This window comes from Gallus gallus, chromosome 2 (genome assembly GCF_016699485.2).
Source record: "Gallus gallus isolate bGalGal1 chromosome 2, bGalGal1.mat.broiler.GRCg7b, whole genome shotgun sequence".
Taxonomy (NCBI): domain Eukaryota; kingdom Metazoa; phylum Chordata; class Aves; order Galliformes; family Phasianidae; genus Gallus; species Gallus gallus.
Window position 1 is genome coordinate 101,501,682 of NC_052533.1, and position 21,476 is coordinate 101,523,157.

At 39.5% G+C, this 21,476-nt stretch overlaps 1 protein-coding gene across 1 annotated transcript in view; it reads left to right on the forward strand.

The window, feature by feature from the left end:
- The window catches only part of YES1 (YES proto-oncogene 1, Src family tyrosine kinase), a 50,624-nt gene that overhangs the window by 1,261 nt on the left and 27,887 nt on the right, over positions 1–21,476 (forward strand). The window lies entirely within an intron of this gene.

The following is a 21,476-nucleotide window of genomic DNA, read 5'->3' on the forward strand; positions in this document are numbered from 1 at the left end:
GAGTGTGAAGTACAGCATTGCCATAACTCAGTGTTACTGCAGACTTGACGTAAGAGTTAGAATTGTTCCTTTCCAGCTGACAAAACAGAATACAGAACCATAGGGTTGGAAGGGACCTCTGAAAATCATCGGGCCCAACCCCCTGCTAAAGCAGGTTCCCTACAGTAGGTTGAGCAGGAAAGCCTCACGCTTGCACCTGTGTTTCCTATGCACATTTGTAAGTTTAGCTCTAGGATGTTCCTACTGAACATGCGTGTGGATCTGGGTGCTCTGCACAGCCGGGGTGTGAGGGTTAATCTCAGGATAAGGTACCCTTTGTGGAATGAACAGAGGAAGCAGTGCTGAGAGGGACTGTGTTGGATTTCAAAGGACAAAAAAACACGATACCAAACGTGAGACTGTGCCTATGGTTGGTAGCAGTGCTTCCCTATGATTATTTCATTCCACGGGTTTTGTTAGCTTTATTTCCTCAGCAGCTCAAGTGCAACCACAACATCTGCGTGCCTGTCGCTCTCTCTTGTATGTAAGTCTTCCAGCTGTCAGCCAATCTCAAACACATTTGGCAGCAGAGGTCTCCCAGGTGGAGTATTTCTATGAAATTTCTAAAATTAAGGAAGCTTGGTAGGAAAGAGCTCTTAACCTGCACACCGGAGAGTTCACGTAATCATTTCTCTCAAGCTGGAAATCGATGCAGGAAATCAGGCTTCCCTGGTTTTGCTGCTCACAGGGCTGCTTGTGCAGTTATTAAAAACTTTCTAATTTTTGGACCTCAGTATTGCTGATTGGAATGAGAGCGAGCCCCAGATAGCTTTGATCTGTGTTTCATAATATGAAGAGGGTTTTTTATTGATCGATTTGTTTTTAATGTATCCAGGGAACTGTTAGGTAGCAAATGAAGCAATTGAATGATATTAAAAGTGTATTGGAATTGCTGATTTATTTGAAATAGAGAAATATCATAAAACTGTACTTAATAAATGTTTGGTGTGCTGCACATTGTGCAACGGAATTGTTTCTCAAAAAATTGCAACTTGTAATTTAGTTTTTTATCGATACTCGTCCTCTCTGGAGGAATATTCTTTATTGTGAGGCTGGCGTACGTCCTGCAACTCCAGAAGGAGAAAAAAAAAAAAAACAGAGCTGTGTTCACTGATAAATGCCTGTTGTCACATGACAGGGATGTGCACATCCGTGTTGTGGCTCATGTCAGTTCATGTGGCCAAAGTTTGCTTTAGGAACACAGGAGCTGCACAGTTTTACTTTCCTGTGGACAAAAGCAGCATGTTTTCAGCAGATAATTCCTCGTGTTCAGACCATTAGTTAAAAGAAACACATTCTATCTGCTATGTGGATCAATCTGTTTTCCCTCGTTCTTTGAACAGTTTGAGTAAGCTACCTTTATGTTAACTTTAAAACTGATGTCGGTATTAACACAAAGAATAGTTCAAGAACTTGTTGTGCTGTGTCATATTAAGCAACCTTCTGTGGAAAGGATGCCTTCCATGCATAGACAGACTGTGGCTTCTGAGAAGCCCTTATGAAAGGTGTTGTGCTTCTAGCACTGAAGTCCTCTGTTAGTTGACAGAATAGACTCACTGCTGAGAGAGAAATGTGGCCCCTAAAACTCAAAAATAGGGCTTAACTTTTGGAGGAACGACCTTGCTCTATGAGAAGATAGCTCATTCTCTGCATTTATTTTCGTTTTGTTCTTGAAGAACAAGTAGGGTGCCGTTTTACAGTGATGGATTTTGTGATGTAGCAACCACTTCTTGAAAAATAATACTTCTTGACTACAAACTGCTTTACAGTTAACATATGGTAACTTCTCTCAATCGCTACAATCCTGGGCTGCACTCAAAGCAATGATTTAGAGCTGTAGGGTTCCAGATCGTATTATCAGTTGCCAGATTTTTGTAGCAAACTGGTCAAATTGCCATTGTATGCTGAATGGAAAAAGTATCACTGAGAAGATGCTGTCAATTAACTGTAGGACAGGTTTAATTTTAGTTTTTAGGAGGTCATTCTTACTGCCATTTCTACCTATGGGAACAGGGTTTGCTCTCAGTAGTGCCAATACATCAAAGCAGAAATCAGCACCAAGGCAAGTTACAGAAGCAAGAGGGACTGCACCCTTGGGTAAAGTTAACACACGTGGCTGATTGCAAGATTGGAGATAGAAATGATAGTAATGGTAGTGCTAGAGTGAGCAAAAGTTATTACTTGTGCATGAGTTTTCTTCTCTTCAGATTTAAGTAGATATTCTTTAAATGTGAAGAATAGCTGGAAATAGGAATTGGAAATACCAAGCATCCCTTTCTGTTGTCACTTCAGGCAGATGCCTACATAGTGCACCGGGTCTCACTCTGTCTTGGAGGCCAATAAACCAAAGCTGTGCTCAGCTGCAATGTGTCCCTGAGCTGAGGCTTTCCCCTCTTGGCTTTTACCTGAGCCCTGCAGCCAAGCAGGGTACTGCAGTGGGGATCCTCAGCGAGCAGAGTGTGGGCTGTGTTGACCACTAGCACTGAGGCTGGGGTTTTGTTATGGTTTTTTCTTGATCGTAGTCTTAGATAATGGTACGGGATATAGCAGGAGAGTGCAGAGGAAGTAATGACCGCTAAAACCTCAGACTGACATTATTACTTTTTCAGCTCCTTGAGTACTCTAGGATGCTGCATATAGAATTAGATGATGTTTTTGGCTGGTCTTGACTCTATTTTATCTTTCTGTTTTTGTAGCACTAATGCTATTTTAGTAGTATTGGGTAAGATGTAATCGATACTGATACCTATTAGCGTCTCAAATGTTGATGTAAGTCTCGAATTCTGATGGTGCTACTGAACTTCAAATAGGTTGCTGTTCGAATGGGTACTTCAGGAGGAAGTGAAACTTCTGTGGCTTAAGATGCATGTTTCTGTGGTTTTCTTCATATCAGAAGTCTAGAGAAGTCTGAGGAAGTTAAAAGATTCTTCAGAAGCTTTGAGCCACTCTTTCTGTTCAGATTTTAGGTTGAGGTATGCTAAGCTTAGAAAAGTAAGATGACTTCGTTTGCTTCCATTGACAGTGAAGTTGTTGAGTAAATACACTTGCATGAGTCAATCTGTGTAGGTCAGGGCCTTTATCGTGTTTCTGGGGAAACTTCCAGAGGCGTTCTGTGGTGTTAATGTGATATTTAAAGTCAGTCTTCATATTGGAAGACTTCAGTGGGGTTCATTTCCTTTGTTCGTACATGCCCAAAGCACCTTCCAATCTTGTAAAAATGAGACAGTACAAGTGTTTTACTTGTGGCATGAATGACAGAGCATAAATACACTCAGGTCTTGGGTATGCTTACCAGGATCAATGGCCCTGCAGCAAAACAGTGGTAGGAGCAGAGGACGTGTTCATGTTCATTCCAGCTCCGGATGCTTACCTTTAGTGCAGTAAACCTTCTGATGCTTCTACTCTGTGCTTGTGAAGTACAGTATCAAGAATTAAATACAGACCTATGCTAAAGGTTTTGAAATTTTCCTCTGTACTTAATACACTTGCAATTGTAGGAAAAGACAGTGGTTATGTGAGGGTATTTAAAGAGTAATTAGAGGGTGCTATGAATCTCTTGTGTATTGCAATTGTGCAGCATTGCACTGTTTTGGCAGTCAGCCAGGTGGAGACATAAAACAAATTAATACTGAACAATTCTTTGTTAATAAGTTATTTTTAAGCATGGTTAGATAACAAAATTAATGTTTATGCTTGAAGTTTGACAAAGGAAAAATAAGCCTGAATTATGCGTAGCGTTCTCTTGCTTTTCAAGAACATTTTATTGGAAACTAAAATCACAACCTACACTTGTAGCCACAGAGTAATAATAAATAAGAAGCCTCTCAGGCTCTTGTGTACAAATTGCTCTACCTTTCTGTACTTCTTCATATTTCTGATTGCCTTTACCGACTGACTCGTTCAACACAACTGTTCTCTTTTGCCAGAAACTGCCTCAATGTCCAGAAACTGGAAATCACTGGCAATGCTTTCTGTGGTGCAGGCTTCCTTGATTCCTGTATTGTTTCCTGTCTTGGGCTGTGGAAACTGGTGATAGACTTCTGATTATTTGGTTTTGGTGGTCTTTTGGGCTGATTCCTAACAGGTGTACTTTCAGTAGATGTTATTGACCAATGTGTGCATCAGAACAGAGAAACACTTCACACTTTGTTCAAAACCAACTTCACTGAAAAATGAATACAGAATTAAGGTACAGGCAATGTTCTGGTATTCAAAATATACATTTGCCTGTTTCTTGTTGATTTTATTTTTTCCCACAGATTAGCCAAAAAATGTTAGTTTCAAAAAGCTGTTGAGAAAGGAGATCTGAATATAAACAAGGTCTGTATTTTACTATTAAGTATTTTAAATCAGTAAAGTTGTTATTATATCTTTCAGGTTTCTTATGTCTCCTTTCTTTACTTTGATTCTGATTACTATTTTTCTGAATGTCTACAGTTTGGGATTAAAACCTTATCTTAGTGCTTTCCAAATGGAAGCATATTAACAGACAAAATTAAGGGTCATGTTGTAGGTCTGAAATATGTTCAGAGTGATCTCCAAACCACTGTTTTATACAACTTAAAAATGAAAAATCCACACCAAACTTTGTAGCAAACTCCAAATTCTAAAATTCCTTAAAGACATGGGTTTTTGTATTCACACAAGGTGAAATACAACTCTCACAAGTAAAGGTGAGAGGGGAAGAAAGCATATGGTAGTGAATGTTTCGTGTCTCTTTTCCCTTAATTTTTTGAGCAGGAAACAGAATCTGTGGGCAAAATGTTTTACTACTTCTGGTTGAATTTCTGTTTGTTTGCTTGTTTTTAACAATATACAGGATTCATTATTTCTGCTTAGCTCTGATTTCAGTTGAAGTAGTTCATGCTTCTTCGTAGGTGCAGACTTACTTTGGTGCTATAACAAAGCTGAAAGCATAAGTAACAGTGCATCTTAGGTGCCTCTGGGTAATTTCATAAATAGAAAGTCTTGCAATGTTCAAATGAGAAATGAAAATACAGATTATTTTGTTTCCTAATGCAAATTTATGTAAGGCTTAGGCAACATCTGTGTGATGAAGACAATTCTTTACTTTGAATGATGACCAACCAAGGTGAGTTCTGCATCAATGTTATAATAAGGCTGTCTTGTACTGCGTGAGAATGGAAGGCTTGGATTTGTTGGGTTTTGTGTTGGTTTGTTTTTACCTTAAATCTTAACAGTGCTTTTCCTCTTTGATGCTCATACTCAGTAAAGCCTACTGAAAGAACAGCTGTTGTGAATCAGACCAGAAGACCAACTAAACCAAAAATATCATCATCATTATTATTGAGAATTTATCCTGATCTGAGAAATAATAATGTCTCAAGTAAAAGTTTTGAAACTTCAATTAAGGGGGAAAATTTCAGAATGTTCTTTCAACACCAGATGATGGTTCAGATTCTGCCTATTTCAAATACAGAGCATTCAGATTTTCCTCCAGCAGTAGTGTCTTAAAGCACACGTGTGCTTTCTGGTTTCTGAAGCACGTGATGTATGCTTTCTGCTTGTTTGGTTTGGTTTTTTGTTCCTCTCTATCTCCCCTATACATTCTAGGTTGTGTATTAATGTAATTAGGAAGTCCTGAAAGCAAAGAGAGGAAGGGATTTGTCTAACTGACTTCAGTGTTGTTTGCTCAAGATTTCTTTAAAAGATTATTGAAGATTATGATGGTGCCATTCAGATCATCTGTACCTAACAGATAGAGAGAGAGAAAGGGAAATACATTACTCTCATTGCGAACACGCGTATTTAATTCTTTCTTCATGGTAAAATTAAGTACTCCAATTGGGAATTTATATGATATGGGCTAAAATGTTGTTACTTCTGGAAAGAAGTTATGGATGAAGGAAAGAGAAGAATAGGAAAAGCCAAGGCAATTTCTCAGCTGTTGCTGCTTGTCAGTGGAAATTGTCCCGAGTGAAATTGCTTTTCGCAGCAGCCATGTTTTTTCAAGCCTGAAATGTAAGTGGGAGTTGTATGAATATTCTGAACGGTGGGGAAAAAAGGGGTATGGTTTTTCTTTTTCATTCTGAGTTTTTAAAATGAATGAGCAAAGTGCAAGGACACAATCTTTAACTCCTGAAATAAGACAAATGAAACACTGACTCGTGTTTAGAGCAATAGAGGCTAAGATGCAATAGTAATACGGCTATGCGTACTTTTTTAAGTACAGCTCCATACTGTATTTTAAATACAGCTCTGCACTTAGAACACAATTCATAAATGATAGTGATTCAGGTTACTCTTATCACTTTAAAAATAGCTTGCTGAATAATTATATATATTATATAATTTGCTAAAGATATCAAACTCCTTTTTCATTTTAGGAAGTATTTCTTAGCTCATGTGCTGTAGACACCTATAGAACTGATTGATTCAGGCTATCATGATACACAAAAAAAGAGAGAAGTGGTAGTTTATAGACAAAAACTTCCTGAGGAATGTGAGACTTGTTTGTACAAAGCTAGGACTTTTGGATTACATTTGCTGTACCTTTAGTGTAAATCTGATATACCATCTGAATGCTATTTACATTTGGTATGTACCTGGTAAAACCATGTCCAAACTAATACAGGGTAATTTGTACACTGACTTATGTTAACAAACATGACATCTTGATTGTATATGGTTATTTTAAATGATTACTTTAGCTTAGTTTTAGACTTCTGCTTCTTAGTTCTTTTCCCAGAGAATGAGATTGAGTTTTCGTAGTCAGTGAAAAATGTAGACTGTACCTACATGCTAGGGTTGGTGCTAATCTTGCTAGCTTTTTGCCAGTGGCATGGATTTTCTGTGTGTGTTGTTTAATGCGATAATAAAATGTCCTAGTGGCTCCTTTAAGGTATGTATAGATTTGTTAATCATTGAAAGCCCAGTTTACTTGCAAGATAGGTTTTTTTCTTCCCATTTTATGTTCAGTGGCGTTTGAATGGAAATTGTGCTTGAAATTCTTATACATAACCTGTGTTATATTTTAATGTGCAAGTTATAAATACGTTAACTTTCAGATAAGGTTGTAGAAGGTGATGGTTGTAAATGGCAAGTGTTTTAAATTTCATGGATTTATTTACAGAAGGGAATGTTAGCTTTACTTAGTTAACCATTTTTGCTCTCCGAAGCCTCTAAGATGTGGGAATGAATGGATCTAATACTTGTTGAGTTCTTTTTCTTTGAAAATACAAACGGAAATCTCTCCTCTTGATCATATATTGCCTAAAAGTTTCTCAAATTTTAGTGAACCAGTATTTTATAATATTTGAGTGGAAATCCTGTACATTTCTAATAGAAGCTGTTAGTTAAGGTGCGTCGGTATTCAAATTCTAATTCAGCGTGGCTACAAATGAACTCTTGCCTAGTTTGAATTTGCTTAAAATGTTGTCAGCTAACATAACGTTATCAGTGAAGTTAATATAAATATATGTTACAGTTAGATCTATGTATTTGTCTACTTTAAATACTAAAAAAGAATGCAGTCAGGGAGGTAGCTTTTCAGTATAACATGGCGTGTAGTCAACTAGTATATGAATTTGTCTGTACAGGTCTATTATACTTTCCTTTTGCTCTGACATGAACGCTCGAAAGCTAACATTACTGCGTTAGATGTTGTATAGTACACACAGGTGACCGAATAATTCAGATATCTGAATCAAATCGTTCAGCCTGATGGAGTAACCTGCCAAAACGTTTGAGCCACTGGACTAATGACGGCGTGGAGGTTTTTAAGGAAACCCTAACTGTACTGATGGGAAGTGGGGAAGGTTCCAAGTGTTACTGCTGCGTGAGTTATTGCGGCTTGGAAACCGTGCAGTTAATCTGTTGCTTCTCTTAATCTAGTTCCTAGACTTGACGGGTTTAGGGTTTTTTTAATCATTTCCTGTGAAACCAGAAAGACAAGGCAGGATGCATTAAATGGTACAGTTCTGCTGTCAGAAATTCAAATGGGATTTTTTTTTTTAACTTTGCAGTGTTAAGTAACTTCTTATATGCTTTAAACTGAAATAGAAATATGACTTTTTTTTCCGTTGTTGAATTGTTCATTGAATCAATTGTATGTTGGTTTGGTTGGGTTTTTGTTTGTTTGTTTGTTTTTTGGTTTTGTGTTCTTTTTTTCTCAGCTATTTAGGAAGTAGAAAAATCTGAATCTGTTTTTCATCCACAGATATTTTAGTTTTGCTGTTCTAGGACCTGATGTTTTTCCACATCAAAGTCAATTGCAGAATTCCTCTTAACTTTGGGGGGAGCTGGATTAGCTTTACATAAAAGGACCAAATTGTCCACAGGGATAAGTGGAGGCCACTGTATTGAGGGTAGACTTCGCTGGAGTATAAAATGAAGACAAAGAAGCATGGCCTTCCTTTACAAGCAGTGAAATAGGATCTGCTGTCTCAAACAGCGAGGCTGATTTGGCTGTTGAATCAAAGAGGTTTTTACCTTTTTCCAGTTAGCTAGTACAGTTGTACTTTTTCACTACATTGAGTAGTTTAAGATGTCACTTAATTTTGACTACCAATACTTATCCTTCAGCACCTGAAAGCCAGAACCTGTTCATGAACTATTTTGCGTATATGACATAGGAATCAGGAAGAGAAAACTGAGCGCTTCCCAACCTGTTAGCAATTTTTTTTAAGCCATTCACCTTTTCAGTTACTCTACATACAATTTAAATTCAATATGCTTTTTATTGCGAGTTGTAAGTGTTTGGGGGACTTTATTTTCACCTGCTTCCTGTAGCCACAGCATCAGGCTGCGGGCACTTCTGGTGGTCTTGTTGGGGTAGGTTTGGGGAAGGAAATTCATTTACACCAAAAGCTGGCCTGAATACTAGTCTGTGTGTTTGCCAGGGGTATTCTGAGTAATTCGTTGACTTCTGCAGTAGACAGTAGAGTCTTTGGCATCTTTTTTTGCACTTTACGCAACGTTATCTGCATTGTGTACGCAAAGAAGGAAGTATCATCAGCTGAAAATTCAACTCAAATGCAGCGATTACTTATGTAATCCGTTTTATACTTGTTGTAAAATGTATCACGTGTCTATTTAGTGTATCAAATTTTTCTTTCAGTGCTTCTAGTATCTGTCGGGGTCATGAATAAATTCAACAGTCTCCGGGACTGTTTTGACCTAAGCACTCCATTGGCTTTCTTGTATTGTATCTTTGAAGCTTCACAAAGGGAAGAGTGGTTGGAACATTGTAATCTCCTTAGAATAATTGTAGAATGAGTGCTTAAATGCTCTTCAGCGTTCTTTTATTAACGTTTCACATGCAAAATAAAATCCCATCAATGGGAAGAATGCAGATCTTACCTATTTAAGCTTTTGCAGCTCTGCAAAAATAAAAATTCCACAAATCCTAACCGCTGTTGCAGTATTTATGGTGTGGTGTTGAGTGATAAACTAAAATTCACTGGAGCGTTTGAGGTAGTAAATTTACAAAGCAAAACAGAAAAGGGGCCTTAGGATTAGTCATAGATAGGAAGTTTATTGAACCACCAGCTTCTTCCCGGAAACATCCTGTACTTTTGTTGTCTTTAGCTTACTTCATTTATTCACAGTCTTAACTGCTTTTTGGTTTTCAGAAACTCTTGCTGCAACTTCTTTGTGACTAAAGCACATTGTCAGTCAGCCCAAACCTCCCCATGCCAGCCAACTGTCCCCTTAATACAGCAATTCAATGGAATGAATAGGGCTCATACTTTAAGGAGACAATTGGCTACCAGAAAGAGTGCCAAGTTGATTTAACTTTGCACAAGTGTGAAAGAGTTTTTAAATGGATGCTGTCAACTAGTGTTGGCCTAAGGTTTCAGCTGCCTGGAAATTGTTATAATCTTATTGGGAATGTGTCCAAATTTGTTTAAAATATTTTAGTCAACCACTGCAGCGACTATTAATATCCTAGAAACTATTGTTAGGCAATCATCCTTGGTCTATCAGATGCATAGTAGACATGCCCTGGCCAAGTGTACGACATGGCTTTTAAAATGGACTTTTTTTTTCTTTTTTCTTTCTTTTTTTTTTTTTTTGGCAGTACATCACTAAATTGTTGAAAGAAGTCAGGATTCATGTTGTAATCTGCTCTTCTAGTTCGGTGTAATGCCACAGCTTGTGTTTGAAGCACTTAGTCAGATGGGTAATATGGAATAAAACCACAACTGCAGCCTGCCATTACTGCAGGCATGTCCAACCAGCTGTGGCCCAGCCCAGCTGGCAGCGCAGCCTCCCCTGCCCCGCGCCATCATGGCGGCAGCTCTTCCCGCCAAGCAGCCCAGCCCTCAGCACCAACCGAACCTCAGCACGCTGTGAGCCCCATTTGGGCTGAAACCAGGGCACATTACCTGCCAATTTTCACATGGAATGTGTAGAGTCGCAATCAAAAATGTGACCATGTCGCTCTCTACCAGACTTCTATGAGTCCTTTCTCACCAGAGAGAAATACCCCTCACTTCACAGCCACGCCTCATTCATGTCACCGCTTTTGGGCAGTACGTACATTTGAGAACAACTTTTCAAGGATGAGGCACAAGAAGCATAAAATTTCATCAAAAATCTCTGATAAACACCTTGAGAGCTCACTGTGAATGGCAGCCACTGCCATCAAACCAAAGCAATTAATTTCACAAAAACAAGGTCATGTATCCCACAAGTTTTGTGGTTTTGCTGCTGTTTATATGTTTCAGTAAAAAATTACAAAATAAGATAGGATCTGTTTTTTTCTATACATTTGCTATAGTATATATTTAATAGAGGCTACTCTGAAGGTAATGCCTCCCATTTTATGACGTTGGCTCACAATGTCAGGGGCAGATGTTGGTGGTATGGTAGTAGAGACTGAACCTTCCCACCAGTATCCCATTACATGTTGTTGCCAATTGACAGATGGCAGCGGAGGGGCAGTCTGACAGAATGGATCTGACATGGAAGTGTGTATGAAGCAAAGACAGGTTACTGAATTCCTCTATGTGGAAAAAATGGCACCTATTGACATTAATCAATGCTTGCTGAATGTTTCTAGAGACCAACCAGTGGCTGTGAGCATGGCGAGGCATGGGTGGTGCATTTCAGCAGTGACAGCTGCAACAGTGGATCAAATCCTCTGGTACAGATTTTTATGAGCACAGCATGCAGACTGTTGTTCATCACTGATGAAAATCAGAGCTAATGGTGCTGATTATGTGGAAGAACAGAGTTTTGTGGCAGAGAATTTGCTCTATCAAATAGTGTTATTGTGCTCTTTGTATTGATTGTATTTCTCTTGGAAATAAATGGGAGGCATTACTTCTGGAACAACCTGTATGTGTGCAACCCAAGACAATTCCTCTTCACTCAGTGTGGTCCAAAGAAGTCAAAAGGTTGGACATCCACACGTTACTGAAAGACTTGCAGAGGTGATGTACCATTTAGCCACGCAATTTCTGTTTGATCAAGTACCTGGGAACCTTTAAAACTGGTTAGTTTTTGGAATACCGCATCACTTCTTTGCTGGCTAAAAGTTTTTGATGAATTCTTAGTGGGGTTGAAAGGATGCATACTTTCTGGATATACGTATTGGGCAAGAAAGGGTGTATAATACAAAACCCTATTTTTATTGAAGGCGCTTTTTAACACTACGTGTGTCCTGACACTTCTTCAGTGCAGTCTGAAGGGAAAACAGAAGTTGAAAGAAGTTAAGGAGAAAACACAGAGAAGGTACTCCCTACAGTTCCTAATGTCTCTATTTCTGGGAGCCCAGGGAATCTGAGAACGGGAACTATTACTGTCAGAAACACCTGACAGAATGTGGGAATAAAACTAGAGAGGATGTGCTTAACAAAATGCTTTATTTAAAGGTGAGAAAAAAATCTTAAAAAGACATGGTTTTCAGACAGTCTGCCTGATAAACTTGTCTTTTCCCAACAATAGTCATGTCTGGGGGGTTGCGAAGAGTATTTTTGTTGCTTCTCAGAATTCATTCAGATTCTACAGCTGCAACAACGTTACTACAAGTTTAGATCCATTTGTCAGAGAAAAAAGAAGCCTTGTAATTTCAGTGTGTGGCTGGAATAAGTAGTTTGTTTAAGGAGTGACTTGAGATTCTTAGTTGCTTTAAGCACATCCCGGTTATTAGATGTGCAACTACTGATGGATATGTGTGTTTCTATAGATATAAAAATGTTTATTTTGGAAAAGATAAAGAACAAAAGCTGGAATAATTTCCAAGTGTGAAGTACTGGTAGCTGGTTAGGCATCGTCGGCATAGCATGGATTCATAAAGGGGAAATCATGCTTAACCCACCTTCTGTGATGTGATGACTGGCTTAGTGGATTGTGGCAGAGCTGTAAACATCATCTCAACTTTGGTGAGGCTTTCAGCACTGTTTCCCATATAATCGTCATAGACAGGCTGAAAAGTACATGCAAGTGGACAGCGTGGGGAACTAGAAACTGGCTGAACTGCTGGCCTTGGTGGGTTGTCGTCAGTGATGTAAAGTCCAGCTGCATTCCAATCGCTAGTGGTATACTCCAGGGCTCAAAAACAGGGTCAGTGCTGTTTACCACCTTCATTTATGATTGTGAAGAGGAAAGGGACCTGAGGGTGTTGGTTGATGCTCGGCTGAACGTGAGCCATCAGTGTGCCCAGGTGGACAAGAGGGCCAATGGCATCCTGGCCTGCATTAGAAATAGTGTGGCCAGTAGGAGCAAAGAGGTGATCATCCCCCTGTACTCAGCACTGGTGAGGCCGTACCTTGAGTACTGTGTTCAGTTTTGGGCCCCTCACCACAAGAAAGACATTGAGGCCTTGGAACGTGTCCAGAGAAGGGCAACAAAGCTGGTGAGGGGTCTGGAGCACAGGCCTTATGAGGAGTGGCTGAGGGAGCTGGGATTGTTTAGTCTGGAGAAGAGGAGGCTCAGAGGAGACCTTATTGCACTCTCCAACTTCCTGAAGGGAGGTTGTGATGAGGAAGGGTTCAAAAAAATTCAAACCCTATGCCTGAGAGCATTGTCCAAACACTCCTTGAACTCCAGCAGCTTGAGACCATGACCACAGCTCTGGGCAGCCTATTCCATGCTCACTGCTCTGTAGTTAAGAACCTTTTTCTAATGCCCATCGTGACCCTCCCCTGGCACAGCTCCATGCTGTTCCCTCGAGTCCTATCACTATCAACAGAGAGCAGAGCTCAGTGCTGCCCCTCTGCTCCCTGTGAGGACCTCCCTCAGCCTCCTCTATTCTGGGCTGAGCAAACCCAGGAATCTCAGCCACTCTGCACATGTTGTGTCCTTTTGACCCTTTACTGTCTTCATAGCTCTCCTTTAAACACAATGTTAGTTTTATGTCCGTCTCTTGTTGTGGCACCCAGACCTGCATGCAGTGCTCAAGATGAGAACACAGTGGGGCAACCCCTCCCATCGCCTGGTAGCAGTGCTGGACCTGACAAACCCTGGGGTACAATTAGCTCTTTTGGCTCCCTGGGTAAACTGCTGACTCAGGTTCAACTTGCTGTCAACCAGAAACCCAAATCCCTTTCTGCAGGGCTGCTGTCCAACCTTTCGTCCTCCAGTCCGTTTGTATGTAGATCCAGGGTTGCTTTGTCCTAGGTATAGAATCTAGCACTTGTTCTTGTTAAGCAATCATGCAATTGGTGATGTGCTTTAATGTGTCAAGATCACTCTGCAAGGTCTCTCTACCTTTGAGGGAATCAATAGCTGCTCTCAGCTTAGTATTGTTTGCAGACTTCCTTAGTATACCTTTGAGGCCTGCATCCAGGTCACTGATGAAAATGGTAATGAGAACTGGCCCTAAAGTGAAGCCTTATGGAACTCCACTAGTGAATGGCTACCAGCGTAACTTAATCCCATCCGCTGCATTACGTTTTTGTCTAGCTCTGTACTGGACATTTTGTCCAAAAGGATGCTGTAAGAAACAGTATGGAAAGCTTTGCTGAAATCCAGATTACATCAGCTGGCTTCTCTTGGTCAACTATGTTGGTTATGTTGTCATTAAAGGAAATTAAGTTCATTAAAAGGAGTTTTCCCTCATGAATCCATGTTGGCATAGGTCAGGGAAATGTTTTCATCTTATGTTTGGAAAGATGATATTTCAACGTCTGTGATAGGGTCTTCTTTTAAAATGCTGCAAAAACTTGGAATGTGAACAGTGCACATGTTCCAATGATCTCTTTTCCATGGTGAAAAAGGGTTTTGTTTGTTTATCTGTTTTCCTCCATATGCTTGACTAAACATCCTGGATCCATACAGTTCTGTTGGTGCTAGAACTGCAAACTTCTGTTAACTAATGAAAAATACAGAGAGAAGGCCGAGGGCAGAATCAGACTGAAACTGCTGCATGTGGATTTATATACATCGTTGTATTTATCAGTAGAAACATGATCACAATGAAACTTGCCACAGGCAGACTCAGTGAAGCCTGAGAGCTTGCATCAAGGAAAGGCAACTGATCAGTTCAGTATGATGAGACTCATTTTCAACTCTTTTTGGACTTATGAGTAGAAAATGATGGTCAACACTAAGCTGAAGAAAAATTGAGTGAAATTCAACATGAAATTTAGAGAGAAATTTAGAAACCTTGTAAAATCAGTGAGGATAAAAATATTTGTGTATATTAAAAGCTGGCTTGGTATGGTCCTTCTCTCATGTTGTCTTTGGTTATAATTTCTGCAGAAGTTTTCAATTCCAGTCTTCCAGCAAGATGTTAAAAGTTAAATTCCCTTTGAGCAGTATCTCATTTACAAATGAATAACTGCATTTTCACTAGCTCATTTGCATTTTTTGATAATTACAACAACTGTTAAACAGTTGAATAGCTACTACTGCACAGCAGGACATATTTGTGGAACTATAATTTGGAGGCTGAGAAGATAAGAGAATCCTTTTGATGCAATTAAATCTTTGTATTAAAGTAAATCATTATCATGTACCAGTCTTTTGAAGGATACTGCTTGAACTGGCTAAGGAAAATAAAAACATTCACATCTGTTTTTAGAGGCTTGCATTTACACTTAGCACCCTAGCAGTCTATCTTTCTGAACTGCAAACAAACCAGCAACCATTGTACTGTACACAGGAAGCAACAAAGAATCACACAATCACAGAATCTTAGGGGTTGGAAGGGACCTCTGGGAATCATCTATTCCAACACACCTGCTAAAGCAAGTTCCCTTGAGTAGATTACACAGGAAAGCATCCAGGTGGATCTTGAATATCTTCAAAGGAGACTTCACAACCTCTCTGGGTAGCCTGTCCCAGTGCTTTATCACCCTCGAGGTAAAGTTTTCTCTCCTGTTCACATGGATCGTCCTTTGTTCCAGTTTGTGGCATTGCCCCTTGCTCTGAAGGGAGTTGCTGCAAACCACTGGAAAGGGCCTGGCCCCATCCACTTGACCCCAACCCTTCAGCTATTTGTAAGCATTGCTAACATCCCACCTCAATCAAGTCTCCTCTCAGCCTTTCCTCATAAGGGAGGTGCTTCAGGCCCCTAAATATCTTTGTGGTCCTCCACTGGAGTCCTTCTAGGAGTTCCCTGTCTTTCTTGAACTGGGGAGTCCAGAACTGGACACAGCGCTCCAGATGTGGCCTCAGCAGGGCAGAGCACAGGGGGAGGTTCACCTCCCTTGACCTGCTGGCTATGCTCTTCTTTATTTACCCCAGGTTATTGTTGGCCTTCTTGGTCACAAGGGCACACTGCTGTCTCATGGCCACCCTGCCATCCATCAGCACACCGAGGCCCTTCTCTGCAGAGCTCCTCTCCAGCAGGTCATCCCCTAACGTGTGTTGACAGGTACATAATCTAGTTAAGATACCAATTCCTTTATGCATGATCTGTTCTGTCTTAATCTGTATGTAACACTTGTTTGGTTAGTTTAAACAGACTTCAGGAGAAATGTGAGGAACTAAGAAGCACTAAGTTTGAAACCTATGCCAAGTTAATCAGTAGAAATAATAGCGAAGACAATGTGGATAAACATAATTTATTGAGAAAAACTGAAGAGCCTGCTATGAAAGGATGCTGCTTTGCTATCTCACTGGAGCTTTTTGAAGATGTCAGCAAACACATGAAGAACTAAAAACTGACAGTAATAGATTATTTGGGTTTCCAACAGTTTTTTGACAAGTACCCCCTCCAGAGAACTTTGAAGAAACGAAGCAGCCATTGGATATGGGAAAAGAACTTCATACATGTAAATTAATGACTAAAGTATATAAAAAAAATGGAGAGCTGGAGTAAATACAGAGGAGTCACAGGAAACAGTTCTCCATGATTATGCTAAGGGAGCATTCACATTGATAAAGGATATAGGAGAAGGGTGAGCTCACGGTTTCCTGATAGGTAGACACAGAGACTGCTGTGTGGTCACTTACATAAAGTGTCGGACCACTGTTCTCTTCCTTACATCCCCACCTTGACAGACACTCCTGATAGAATTGGAGAGGCAACACTGATGGACTTTGTCCACTCTGCTCCTTCTCCTCCAGTGATCCCTTCCATCGTAGTGCACTGTGTTAATGACAGTGAGCAGAGAGTGCTGCATGAGATGGGCAGACTGTAAGGACTTAATAATGCTCAGTGACTGGACATGAAAATGGCAGAAACTGTTTCCCATCAGTAGGTTTGTGTGGTACATACTGGAGAAAGGGAGGAGCAAGTTTATCTTCACATCTAAAACGATGAGATCGAAACTGACTATTGCCTCTCAGCACTGATGTCAAAAACAGCCAAAGATTAGAAATATTTAGGAAATAAAGGGAGACTAATGGTTATACCATTACGAAAAACAAACATGAATAATTTTATGTAGTTCTGCCCCACTCACCCTGAAATCAAACATAACTGAAATCAAACATAATTTCAGAAAGAACGTGGTTGAAGTTATAGGGAAGAGCAATATGAAACCAATTGGAAGCAATTTCTGTAAGAGGAACAGCATGAATTCTTTTGGGTGAAGTGGTGGCTGAAAAATGGTGTGGCAGAATGCTGTAAAATGATCAGTAGCAAAGGAGGCATAAATAGGGAGTGTTTATTCACCGTCTTTTTTTAATGCACTCACACTAAGAGGTATCTAATGAAACTAGCAGCTGATGAATTGAAAACAGACAAAAGGAGGTGGTTCTTGACAGAACGTGTAATTAAGCTATAGAATTTCTTGCCTCAGGAATTTCAGGAGGCTAAACATTGAAAATCAGTATCAAGGGAAACTGCCATTTCACAGAAGGAAAATCATCAAATGCAAATACCTGCTTCTTGTTCAGGAAATCCTACTTCTGCAAACTATTGGAAGCTCAGGGAGTATTGCAGGGAGGTACTGTTATGTATTTATTGTGTTTTTTCATGCCTCTCCAGTTATCAGTATTGGCTGCTTTGACTAGGTATTTGAATGGCCCTTTTGCTCTTGCTCAGTACAAGCATTCCTTTGTTGTAAAGCTTGACCTTTTAATGTTATTATTAAAAAGAATTCATTTAGTATTATTAAATTTCTGTTTACTGAATCCTTTTCCACCAGTTGAGTAGAACTCAAACTTTAAGCCAAAAATGAGGCACTCACCTATTTATGAAGTGTTTTAGGGCCACATACTGCATGTCCTTCTCTTCGTGTCACCTTGCATTTGCTATCAAAATATTCAATCTCAGGGCAGGGCAGTACTTGTCAGATCAAGGATTAATTTTGTATGACTTTGTCCTGTTACTGTTGCGTGGTATTTTTTAGGTCATTTAAGGGATGTTCTTCTAGTCACATCTGTCTCGTGTTCCATGCAATAGGGGCCCTTTAGGGAAAGAGGTGTTTAAGGAAAGAGGCATTTCTGAGTGGGTACTGATAAAATAAATGCATGGCCTGGGCTGTCCGTAGGCTGGTTGTTTCTGCTTTCCTTGCAGACTCCTTTGCAGTGTTTTTATATCTCTGTTCCTTCCCACAGACGTACTCAGCACCCTTGTGTCTCTGTGTTGTATGTGACCAGTTTATTGATGAAAAATATACTTCTTTGTTTCTGCAGTGACTAGAGAGAGCTCTCTGCTTGTAAATGGAGGAGTAATATTAAGAAGACATACTTTGTGCTGGATAGAAGTACTGCATTTGAGAAGATTTGTGCTATTTGAAACAAGAGACTGCTATTTAAAATAGCTGTCCTCTTCCTTTTGTTAATGTGGCAGCTGCACAACTCGCAGATGATTTTTACTGTTTGGTTCAATCTTAATTAACTATTTTCATTTAATAGTGTACCTTGCTGCGTTACTGATTTTAAATCTCAAGTCCCTATTTGCCTTAGAAAAATTCTTGAGGTTCAGGCTGATTTTACATAGTTAGTAATCTTAGTAATGCATATTCATCCAGTTATGTGTATTTTTATGAAGATACAGTCTTCTGAATAGGTTTCTGTATGTGACTACAGTATCTTAAAATAATTACTATGTATTCAGCAGATGTTTGTACCAGATGTGTGGGGTTTTTATTTGAAAGAAATGCTTATTTTTCTATGAATAGTACTCTGCCCATTGTGTGAGGGGAAAACAGTAGTGACTGCTAAGATTTACATGTAACATAAGCTAATGCTAATCCCATGGGATGATTTAGGGTAGTGCTGCTTCTCAGCATTTTGAAAGAAAAGCCCAATTCTTTGATTCAGTAGTAGATGGTACCCACTAAGCATACTATGCAACATGGATTTCAGCATTAGCTATCAGGAAGCAGCTTTAGCTCCTTCTGAAGGCTCTCTTTGGAGTGGAGAGAAGTAAGCACTTTCACTGCACGATTCATCTCATCCTAAACTATATATCTAAATTAGGAAGATGAATTCCACCTGAAATCCATTGATGAGTAGAAATATCTTTTGTTTAAGCTAAGGTGTTTTTTTTTAAGAGACTCTGTCTTGACTGGTGTAAGAATTGAGTAGAAGTCTCTTGTTTTCTCCCATGAATTAGTTTTCAGATATTTAAAACTCTGTATCCTGGTTCGCATCTTGTGTTATTTGAAGCTGCTTTGCTTTTATTGCAGATTTGAAAGTTAAGGAGCAAGGTATATTCACACAGCTTTAGTTAGGTACATAAAATTAAGCGATCTGAGTAGTCTTGTTAGCAACTGGTTTGGTTGGCTTTCTGAGGGTTTTTTTTTTTTTTTTTTTTTTTTTTGATGAGCATAATGTGAAGAGCAAAGTATAGAAGACAATTTTTTTAATGCTGCAAACGTTATTAAAGATGGAAAGAAAGAATCTTTAGATGTCCGTAGAGGAGCTCCTCCTCTGAAGTAGCCTGTGTCTCTGTGTTGGTTGCACAGAAAGCCCTCGTACAGGTGCTGTAGCCTGCAGAGGTTCTGTACTGAAAGATAGGCATGAAGATGCCTTCCTTAAGTTTTGTTTCTGTTTGTATGAAGTTGACACTCGGAATGGCTTGCATCCTTTTAAAGAACTTGTAATGCTGTGCAATGCTTACTTGCTCTGTCATGCTTGAAAACTCTCAGTCCCCTCCCATCTCTTCTTCCCCACCCCATTCTTTTTTTCTTATTTATAGATCTCGATGCCTTTTGGCAGCTATCTCCTTTTATTTTTATTTCTTTTCGGGAATTCTTTTTATTGTCGTAATTTGTGGCAACTTTATCTTCTTGATCACAGTAATCAAGTCCTACTGCTAGTTGCTATCATTACATCTAAGGAGGAGAAGAATTATTACAATCTTGTTGTTACTGTACACTTCTGCTCTTGTATCCTATTCATTACGCTTATATTCAGCTACATATCGAATGCTGATAGAGTTATGTCAAGGTTCTTCTGTTGCTTTTTGTCCTCCCATTAAAGTTACTACTTTTCATTTTCTCTACCGGCCTTAATGTTCTAGAAAAGTAGTTTGGTAGAAGAAGACAACTCAAAATAAAATCTCAGGTTATGTACACCTAGATAAATGTGTATTCCTCAGATTCCTTTCTCTGAATGTCAAAGCAGCATATACAAACACAGGGGAAAGCACTCAGATGAAAACAGATCTGAAAGGTTATTGTGGCTCAGAAAGGGAAGCTGGGTGATGTACAGATTTTATGTAGACTCCTTGTGAAACAAGGAGCAACCACTGAGATTTCCACCTGATATTGACTGGGACTTCACTTGGGGGCAATATTTGTTCCTCATGCTGGGTTACAACCAACATTTGGTGGAAATAGGAAGCACTACTTGCTCCTTCCATTTAGACAGTTTCAAGGAAATGATTCCCTTCTGGGTTGTTTTTGTTTGTTTGTTTGTTCATTTTGTTACGGAGTGTTTGGGGTTTAGTGCTGTGCTGTGTAGATCTTACAGTCTTTGCCATTGATCCATGCCAAACTTCCTCTGGTGGCTGAAGATACTACTTCTGCTCAGCTGCAGGGTTATCTGTGTTGCTATTACGCTAAGTGAGTAGCAGTGGATTCTGGCACTGAGCTCCAAATAGCAAACTTGCTTTTCAGCAGACTCATCTGTTGTTCAGTCTAGAAGACACTGTTTAAAAATATTCAGAATTGATTCTTACAGCTAACCTGTGGGATGATAACATTGCATTCACTCCGCTTGAGAAGATTACGGAGAAGTCTAGAGCTAATAAAACTAGGTGAGGACATGAGGCATTTCTGATGTTTAGAAGATTTGAGTATTTGTAAGCCACTAGTTTACATCAGTGTAAGTACTGGAACACTGAAATGGGTAGGAAAACCACATAAAAGGACTTAAAATACCTTCCCCACCATCCCTGAGGAAAGACATGAAACGAGGTCTCCTTCTCTACCTCATGTTTTCTGTGAACATGAAAAAATAAATATTTTAAATGCTTGTGTTTTTTTACTTGATTTTAATAAACACTCAGTTTTACTGAAATTTTCAGTTGGAACTTCTCAACTGCTGTGGGATGCATATTTCAGCTCTTTTAAACGTGCTGCTTATCATAGAATCATAGAATGGCCTGGGTTGAGAAGGACCACAATGATCATGTTGTTTCAACCCCCCTGCTATGTGCAGGGTCACCAACCACCAGACCAGGCTGCCCAGAGCCACATCCAGCCTGGCCTTGAATGCCTCCAGGGATGGGGCATCCACAACCTCCTTGGGCAACCTGTTCCAGTGCATCACCTCCTCTGTGTGAAAAACTTCCTCCTAATATCCAACCTAAACCTCCCCTGTCTCAGCTTATGTATGTTCTGTCATCACAGTCTTTCTATTTTAGGCAGCGTACATTCTTTTTAAATGTTGTTCGTTTCCTTTATTGTTACTCTGAATTTAAACCTTTCTGACCAAAATTTAAATAAGTGCTGGAAGTTCCTAGGAATAAGTTGTTTGGCATGCATACTTATATTTGTACTGAATCCTGGTCACCTTCCCCCCACCCATCAGTGGTTCCATATTTAGCATTTCATTAAAATGGAAGTTGGCCATTTTTCTGGCTATACTCTTCAAGTCAAAAGAGTATTACTAAAAGCTCTATT